The sequence below is a fragment of the Saccostrea cucullata genome, unplaced genomic scaffold, assembly GCF_032062105.1.
Source record: "Saccostrea cucullata isolate Sc308-1 unplaced genomic scaffold, CSIRO_AGI_Scuc_v1 ctg2211, whole genome shotgun sequence".
Lineage (NCBI taxonomy): Eukaryota > Metazoa > Mollusca > Bivalvia > Ostreida > Ostreidae > Saccostrea > Saccostrea cuccullata.
Genome location: NW_026940644.1, coordinates 74,996 through 84,692, shown reverse-complemented (window position 1 = coordinate 84,692; position 9,697 = coordinate 74,996). Strand labels below are relative to the sequence as shown.

Here is a 9,697-nt window from a genome sequence, read left to right as displayed (position 1 = left end):
TTTGATAGTTAATTACAATACAGTGCAATTACATTTCTGCAATGACAATAAATTACCTGGTATGTAATGGTGAATAATGTAAGAAAAAAGCATGTACTATAAAAGCAGGTTTAATTGTCAGAATTGTACATTCTTGTGAATCGACCTGTCTAATCCAACGATTATTCACATGGTATACACGTTTTTCGTTTTTGCTACATTTCTGATATATATTTAATTATGCCACGTTTTTAATAGCTTTTAAAATTCCTCATAATTGAGAAACTTGTTTCTGAGGGAGCATTACTGTAAAATCACATTTCGTTGGGTCAAATTTTCGAGATTTGAGGAAAAAAAATATTGGTTTATGGGGATTTCGTGGTTGGAAAATGTTGAGTAGTAATGCACTTTCTGGTGGTCATAAATTCGAGGGTCTCTACATACCTCGAAAAGGACACAATTTGAAATCCAACGATAATTAATGATTTCGTAGTAGTTTGTTTTCTGTCAAAATACGTTACCTAGTTTGATATATGGAAATCAATACATTTCGCTAAAAAGGAAACAAGGGATTAATCAAGCCGACAACTTTGAAACTAGTCATATGCGAGTTTGTGTGTAGACAATATAAAATGTTTCAATGAATGGTTTTTCTGAATTTATATGAAAACATATCAATTTTTTTTTTATTCCTTGTGTTGAGTGTCGGTCCTTTGACATACTGCAAAACTCATGTTTCCTCATGGTATCAAAGTTTGGTCATCTTAAAATTTTGCTGTTTTTAAATGAATAGTTATTTTATGGTTAAGAAATAAGAATTACAATCATGTAGGGTTCAATTTTTACATTTATTGAGGACATACTAGTGATGAGTCACCTTATACCAAGAAGAGCAAAAACTTAACCTCATGCAAGTTAGTGAGTAAACAGTTTTTGGTAAATACAATTTCATGTTAAGAACTTAATTGTTTTTAGGTCACCTAAGTTTGCTACATGTATCTTTTTTCGTCCGCCGTCGTTTGTCGTGCGTCGTTCGTCGTGTGTTAACATTTGAACATTTTCAGCTTCTTCTCTGCAACCGCTCAACCAATTCCAACCAATTTTGGCACAAAGCATAAATGGGAAAGGGGAACAAAAATTGTGAATTTTATGGTTCCTGTCCCCCTTGGGCCTGAGGGGTGGGGCCAAAACCACTAAAATTATTGCAATCTTTAAAAATATTTTTCTTTACTCCTGAACACCAAGTAGTTAAACTGTTGGCATGATTGTAATCAGCACTGAGTCCTCTACCAAAATTGTGAAATTCATGGCCCCAGGGTCAGGGGTTCTAGTGCTAGGTTGGGGTTGAATAGATTATATATTGAAAATGCATTAATTCTTTGAAAATCTTCATCTCTGCTCCTAAGCATTAAATAAACTAAGTACAAAGTTATGTTGAGTAAGGCTGCCTCACCCAAAATTACCAATTTCATGGCCCCAGGGTCAGGAGTCCTGGTGTTAGGGCGGGCTCTATTGATTATTTAGTGAAAATACATTAATTCTATAAAAAATCTTCTTCTCTGCTCCTGGGTATCAAACAAATTGACCAAGTACATAGTTATGATGAGCAGATATGTCCCTTTTAAAATTGTGAATTCCATAGCTCCTGGGTCAGGGGTTCTGGTATTAGGGTGAGGTTCTATTGATTACACAGTGAAAATACATTAATTCTTTGAAAACATTCTTCTCTGCTCCTTGGTATTAGATAAACTAACCAAATACATGGTTCTGTTGAATAAGGCTGCCTGTTCCAAAATTGTGAATTTAATGGCCCTAGGGTCAAGGGTTCTGGTGTTAGGGCGGATTGATTATATAGTGAAAATACATAAATTCTTTAAAAATTCCCCCCTCTGCTTATGGGTATTAAACCAATGAACTATGAACATAATTATGATGAGGAAGGATGTGTCTGGGTCAGGGGGTCACATGTAACATGTAGTTAATATGCATGGATTCTTTAAAAATGTTTTCCTTTGCTCCTAGGTATTATTCCAATGATCTAAGAACACTTTTATACTGAAGAAAGGTGCCTCATCCAAAATAGTCAATTTAAGGGCCCCTGGGTCAAGGGTACCGGTAGGGGGTAGAGAGTTTGAAAATAAATTAATCCTTTGAAATCTGCTTTGTGGTATTATTCAACCATTCATGATGAAATAAAATTTATGATAAAATTTTCTAAATTTAAAAATATATGGCCCCTTGGTCAATGGTTCCTGTGGGGTGAGGTGCACAACTGGTGTATTAAAGTGGAAATGCATTTTCTCTTTTTTACTCTGATCTACCTCTGGGTATAAAGTAACCAAAGTTAGCATGCTAAGCGTATAATTGTTATAAACAATGGTGTCTGTTTCAAAATTGTGATTTTCATGGCTTTTTGTTTAAAACACGAAGCAAATACAGTTGTTGGAAAGATGAATGATACTCAGATGATCTATAAGACCCGTGGGCCTCTTGTTTTCTATTAAATTCAAAATTAACAATCATTGTATGAATGGATAACTGTTGATGTGTGTAAGATGAAACAGAAATCCTGGGAATTTCCATTATACAACAGGTAAATCTGTTTAATTGACCAGGTGGACAATGGAAACTCCTAAGACTTGTGTTCCAAATTACACAAATCAAGATTTCTCTATTTAAAAAAAAAAAAACAATTCATACACTGTACTTATATGACCTAAAAAGAACTGATGTCTGAGGATTGAGCATTAGCCTTATTCAGCCTAAGAAATTTCCTTCCAGTAAATACTGTACTTAATTTGATTACTGAAAAAAAATGGAAGTGCATAAATTGTCGTGATTGCTTCATCCAACTCGACAAGACAACTTTATTCTGGGATGAACCTCCATTATGCTCGGCTTCTTTTGAATTCCGTGTTAACCCCCACCCTCAACCCACCCTCTTACTTTCTATTTTGTGCATCTCTCAATACTTTTGAAGGATACATGTAACGTCGATCTAAAATAATGAAAAATCGTTTTAAAAATCAGTTATATAAAATTGTTTTTAAATTTTTCAACCTGTTATTTCTGAAATTTCTTCATTTTTTTAATCAAGTAAACAAATTGCTCAAAAACAGCTTCATTTTATCATGATGCGCGAAATATTAGGCAATGGAAACCCCAGTCGCCCTCCCCCCTTTATATCTACACAAATTATTTTGTTCAAGCTGGAATGAGGCAACGTATGCCTTATCAACCGCGAATCGGTTTGTTAAAAAAATTGTCTGTCCCTACCAAGGTTAAACCAGTATAAATTTGGTAGCTTTTAAATTAATTTCTTCTGATCAAATTTCCTATTATTAGGTGTAAAAAAAAATAAGACATTTTCTCCTTCATAAATACCTTCTAACTGCACCTATTGTAAATCTAACATCAAGCTTATTAGCATGTTTTTGACGTGTCATGGTGACGTAGTCAACACAGATAGTACATGTACGATATTGTCTACTTTTCTACCCAATCAAATAACGCGATTCAACCGAAGTTAAATTATTTACCGATGTCGATACTCCTTGAACGGGTATTTAGAAGTTACAATTTCAGAAATATACTGCCTTTAAATTGGTATGAAGAAATGTTTAGAGACTGTCGATTTCTAGTTTTAACAAGAAATTAGCAGTCACATCAAATAACTCCACAAAAAATGAAAAGACCATTTTGTCGGTGATATAGACGTCTGCACATTTCATTTCTCGAGGGCATTTGTATTTGCATTAAGAATACATGTACTTTAAATTTTTAGTTGAAGTGGGAGCTACACATGTAGCGTTGACATAAAGATTTAGCATTGGTATTTGATCCTTGCAACTTTAAAATTTTAAGGAAAGTTTGTAAGATGTGAGTGGATAAATCGCATTTACTTGGATATGCAAGAAGAAAAAAGAAAAGCAGAAAAGGTATTTGTAGATTAATGCAACTATTTGCAAAACTTTGATGACAATTTTGTTGGCGTTTTTTCTTATTAAGGTAAGTCACTCGTCAAATTTGTTAAATGAAGGATTTTTTGGGAAGTATATTTTAATTAAGTACTCATATAGTATGCCTCAAAATCGCAGAGAAAATAGGGGTTCAGTGTGCATCTTACTGATAGATCTATGGTACAATTAAGTTGACCTTTTTGCACTTAAACATTAACTCTTTGGTAAATTACTTTATCTCTAATTTTATTTTATCAGATGTTACTACGTTAATAAATTTAATCTTATTTTACATAAAATGGTTTGAATAATATTTATCATTGAACAAATCTTGCAAATTTATGCGCGTTTATTATTGTGTGACCTTTTTGCACTAAAAATAACATATTTGGGGTATTAAAAAACTAAATAGGCAATAAAATATTTTCTTATATCAAGCTTTTCAGGAGTTAAGTGCTGATCAGTCACAAGTATCGAGTAGTTTAAAATAATGAAAGAAAAAGTTGGGGTCAGTGATGTTAATTTTGAAATATTGGTCAAAATATGTGATTTTCAGGCCAAAAATTGTGTAAATTTTATCTTGACTTCTTTAATATATCTTCATTTCCTGGCAAAGTTTGTTGAGGGAAGCTGTAAAACTTGTTCTAAAAATATAAATTAAGACCTATATTAAATATTCCTGCAATATCATAACGGAAAATATTCTCCGAGTAAAAGTATGTGAGGCTAAAGTTTCAAGACATTAAATTTAATAAATGTGCAGATTTGCAGAAATTTCTGCTGAATATCCTTCCACCACAAGAAATAGTCCCTCATAAATCTTGCTTCTTTGTAGATTTTTAAGCAGTTTTTTCGATGAATGTTAAAAAAAATTACATATTTGAATATAAATGTTTTATAAAAATTGAATTTTAATAAATATTTTTTAAGTAAGAGGTTCTGCGTGAACTTTTCTAAAAAGCTGAGGAGTGACTTACCTTAATTATATAATTATGGAAGATTGGGTATTTGCTCAATGAAAACTCAGAGTAAAAAAAATAATAATAATGTTTTATTTTACTTTCATACTTCTTTTAACAGGAGAACTTAAAAAAAACAACTTCAACACCAAAATGGTTTATATTAGATTATTTGGATAATTTGCATCAATCGTGTCATTGATCATTACTTATAAAATGTTTGTCTTTTGCCTTGCATATTATTTTGTTTGTCTTTAACATAACTGACATTAAGTTAATCCTATTTTTTCATAAGTATTGGAAAGCAAAACCTTTGAAAAGGCATTTAAACAAATCAAAGAAAATCTTCAAAACGCTGGCTGCGTGTAAGTATTAAAATGGAAATATATTCACTAAATATTATTCAGACTAACAATTTAAATATAAATATATGAGAAATAATGCTGTTTTTTTAAAGGGGGGTGTCTGTATTATACATCATTACAGAACAAAAAATAAAAAGCATTACCTGGTTTAAATTCATTAATGAAATTAAAGAAGTTGATTTAATATATTTATTGTTCGAAAACAAACATTTTAGCTTTTTAAAATGGATAGGACCAGTGTGATAAAATACATTAATTCTTAAATATTAGGAAATTGCATAAATATGACTATTTTTTCGTTAATTTATTTACAATGTACACATTTGAATAATTCAATTTCAGTAATATTAATCAGGATGCTCTCTACGTATTTACACTGTGGATCGATTATATAAAAGAACTGAAAAATGAAAACTCAAGAATTGAGACAAAAAATACAAATTATTCCCGGATAGACAATCTGTTCCAAAATCTAAATAAAAGGATAGAGGTAGGTTTTTAAATTCGATAAACTCTTTAATTTTACTTTTTGAAGAAAAAATGTAAACTGAATGTTGACAAAGTCTTATGTGCATCAGAAGTGTTTATAAGCCTTTATTCCAATATTTCAATTTTTGTGTGAGCTTATTATCATCAATTTCACAAGAAAAAATTGTAATTATTCAAGTATATATTAATGTATTTGTGCATTCCCCGAAAGATAATAAATAAGTATATCTTGCTTTTCATTCCCATTTTTTACTTCGAAAAAAAATTATTAACCGGCATTTTTTATTATTATTATGCTCCCCAAACGAAGTTGGGGAACAAATGTTTTTTTCTCTGTTTCTTATTATGTTCCCCAAACGAAGCTGGGGAACATATTGTTTTTACTCTGTTTCTTATTATTCTTGTTATTCTTAGGTTTCTTTTCCACTTCAGCGGAAGACCTTCTTGTTATTCTTCGGTTTCTTTTCCACTGTTTTTAGGGTCTTCCGTCTTCAGCAGAAGACCTTACTGTTATTCTTAGGTTTCTTTTCCACTATTTTTATTATTTTTGTTTTTTTCCTACCGATTTTGTGCACGCGATTTCTCGTAAACGGCTCTATCGATTTTCATGAAACTTTCAGTTTGATAGAACATCAAAAAATCTAGATACATTTTTTTTTTGATGACGTCACTTCCGGTTTGGAGTTTTTAGCGATTTAGTAAATTTTAGAGGGTCACTTTGTTCGGCAGTTTTCTGAAAAAAAAGCACTTCACACAGAAGCATGACATTTTCAGTGATGCTAGAGCAACCTCTGGAGAAGTGTATTTGGTATATCACAACCACCGGAAGTACGAAGCGCCGACGCTCTCTATGGCCCAATAATAGTCCTATGGTGAATTTCAAAATTTCTAACCCCTTTTCTTCGATAACTTCTTACCTACAAATATCTTGTTAAATCATATAGAAAAAAGAAGTGTAGAATTTCAAGATCTTTCAAATGATATATCGAAAAAAGGGCTGACCCCTAAATTTAGGGATCTAGAGGGGCCAGAATTTTTTTCCTGATATCTTTAAAAGTATTAAGAATTTGTAATACGTCAAAGAAGAAAAGTTGTTTTTAATGTCATGCGCAATCTACTGGTGTCGACAAAATACGTCCAGAGACGTCCCTTCCGGTCAAACCGGAAGTAGTCAGAAAATGCATATTTTACCGTTATTGACATGTTTTGTGTAATATATGTCACTGGAAGCATAAAACATAATTTTCCGTCCTTCAGCGTCACTTCCGGTCAAACTGGAAGTAGCAAAAATGGCTTATATTTGCAATAATTAACATAGATTTGGAGGATTTAAACCATTTTGAACGTCATCGCTCATTTTTCTGAAAAAATGAAAGTTACTTCCGGTCTGACAGGACGGAAGACCTACTCGTTGCTTTGCAACGGGCTTTGCTCTAGTGAAGGTCTTCCGTCCTCAGCGGAAGACCTTCTTGTTATTCTTAGGTTTCTTTTCACTTTTATTAAGGTCTTCCGTCTTCAGCGGAAAACCTTCTTGTTATTCGTTGGTTTCTTTTCCACTGTTTTTCTTATTATTTTTTTTCTTACTGATTTTGTGCACGCGATTTCTCAAAAACGGCTGGTTAGATTTTTATGGAACTTTCAGGTCTGATAGAACATTAAAAAATCTTGATGCATGTTTTTTTTATTTTGATGACGTCACCTCCGGTTCGAAGATTTTCGCAATTTTGTGATTTTTAAAGGTCAGTTTGTCCGTCGCTCTTCTTTAAAACCGCTCATCACAGGAAGATGAAGCTTTTCGCGAAGATAGAGCAACATACGTAGATTTGCAATGTGTTGTTAACTTTCACCGGAAGTACTGCACGTTAACGCTCGGTATGGTCTCAAAAAAAGTCATATTAAGAGTTTCAAAATTTTTAATTCTTTTTCTATTATATCCTTTTACTTGTAAATATTTTGTTAATACATATAAAACAAAATTTGTGTAGAATTATAAGATCTTCCAAAATATATCTCGTAAAAGGGGCTGGCCCCTAAAATAAGGGATCTAATGGGGACAGAATTTTTTTCCCGATATCTTTAAAAGTATTGAAAATTTGTATACACCAAAGAAGCAAAGTTGTTCAAAATGTCAAGCACGATCAATTGGAATCGTCAAAATTCGTCCGGCGACGTACTTTCGATCAAACCGGAAGTACTCAGAAAATGCGTATTTTTACTGTTTTTACAAGTTTTTGGGTAACATTTGTCACGGGGAGCAAAAAATATAATTGTCCGTCCGTCGTCATCACTTCTGGTCAAACCGGAACTAGCAAATCTGGCTTATTTTTGCATTAATTATCATCCATTTTTTGGGCGTTATTTCTCATCTTTGTTTAAAATGAAAGCTACTTCCGGTCAAACAGGACGGAAGACCCACTCTTTGCTTTGCAACGAGATTTGCTCTAGTTATTATTATTGTTTTTTATTTTTTTTTACCGATTTCGTGCACGAGATTTCTCGAAATCGGCTCGATGGATTTAGAAATTAGGCACAAGAAAGGGAGTTGGGGAGCGTTTGGGGAACATCTGTAACGGTCCCCGTTAAAATTGACACTAGTTATTATTTTGATTTGCTTGAGATAAAATATTTTTTTCTATGAGCAATATTGCCCATCTACATTTTGTCATTAAATGTTGAAAGTGACCATTTAAATTCCAGTTACTAAGCCTTGTTAACACATTCAATTGATGACTGTACCTGTTATCAAACATATTAAGTATGTTAAAAATTAATGCCAAATTTGATTTAGCTTTCAATTAAAAAAGAAGAAAAAACATTATGGTAAACCTGTTTAATGGAGAAAATGTGCAAATTAAATTTTAATAAAGACCGTGTCATTAATTGTTTAAATGAGCAAGGTTTATCAAAGGAAATATGTTATTTATTGTCGTTAAAAAAAACAAATATATATGCAATGTTACATTTTATTATTATTATTTTTTTTTTTTTGAAAAAATAATTGCCTCCTGTTTGGCCTTTAGAAGAAAAAAGTAAAGGAATTTAAAGAATGTTCATGAAATAAACTTTTTTCAGTTTTAGATTTCCAAATCAATTGCCATTTTCTCAATAGCTTTCATCTTTTCAGATGTTAGAGATGCAATGGAATGTCTCGTGGAAAGAGGATTAATTCATATGAGAACATTTGATGGTCGTGTTCCTCTTATGAAAGCTTGGTGATTCATTTTTTTTATAAACAGGGATAGATATTTTAACTCAAATTTAAAATGACTACATGTATAGGCCGTATATAATTTACAAGATATATCAAATGAAAGTATGAATCAATACTTTGTTAATAAAGTTATTTACCACGAGTAAATTTACTTGGTCACTTAATTTTTCATTTAGTGCAATTATTGTACTTATGGAATTAAAAAGCACCAACACTGCAAAACTTTTTGTCAATCCTGCTGACGAATTTAGAGAATAAATGCTATTTTGTCAAATCAAATTGCATATCTCTAAATTTTGAGATTTATTTCAATTGAATTTACTACAATGCGTTTGACTCCTGTTATAGACTGAAGAAGATTAATCAGGATTTCCACATGCAGTTAACTTTTTTCTCTCAAAGAATATGACATGGAAAAATTGATGAAAAGAATGAAAATGATCACAAGAATTAGGAAAAGTACAAATTATCGTCAATTAAATCCTTAGCAGGATTATGGCCTTCAATGTTTGTTCTAAGCACACTTTTTTCCTCAATGAGTTATTGTCAGCCATTGTAATTCTAACACCATGTTGTTACTTATCAAATTAATTGCTACTCGAGAGCAGCCACAGCAGGCTTTTACCAGGGTCTTTATCAGCCTCGTTTAAAAGTAGCATTTTGAAAATACTACAGTTGTTATACATGTAATGACCCTATAAGCATATTTATTTACTTATTACTGGATCGTGTATT

The 9,697-nt window shown here is 31.9% G+C and overlaps 1 long non-coding RNA gene across 1 annotated transcript; it reads left to right on the top strand.

The window, feature by feature from the left end:
• The first annotated feature begins 3,591 nt into the window (after positions 1–3,591).
• Positions 3,592–9,291, top strand: LOC134255917 (uncharacterized). Its single transcript, XR_009989632.1, has 4 exons — positions 3,592–3,917; positions 5,193–5,262; positions 5,605–5,752; positions 8,876–9,291. It is a non-coding gene; the product is annotated as an uncharacterized LOC134255917 (long non-coding RNA).
• Positions 9,292–9,697: the final 406 nt, after the last annotated feature.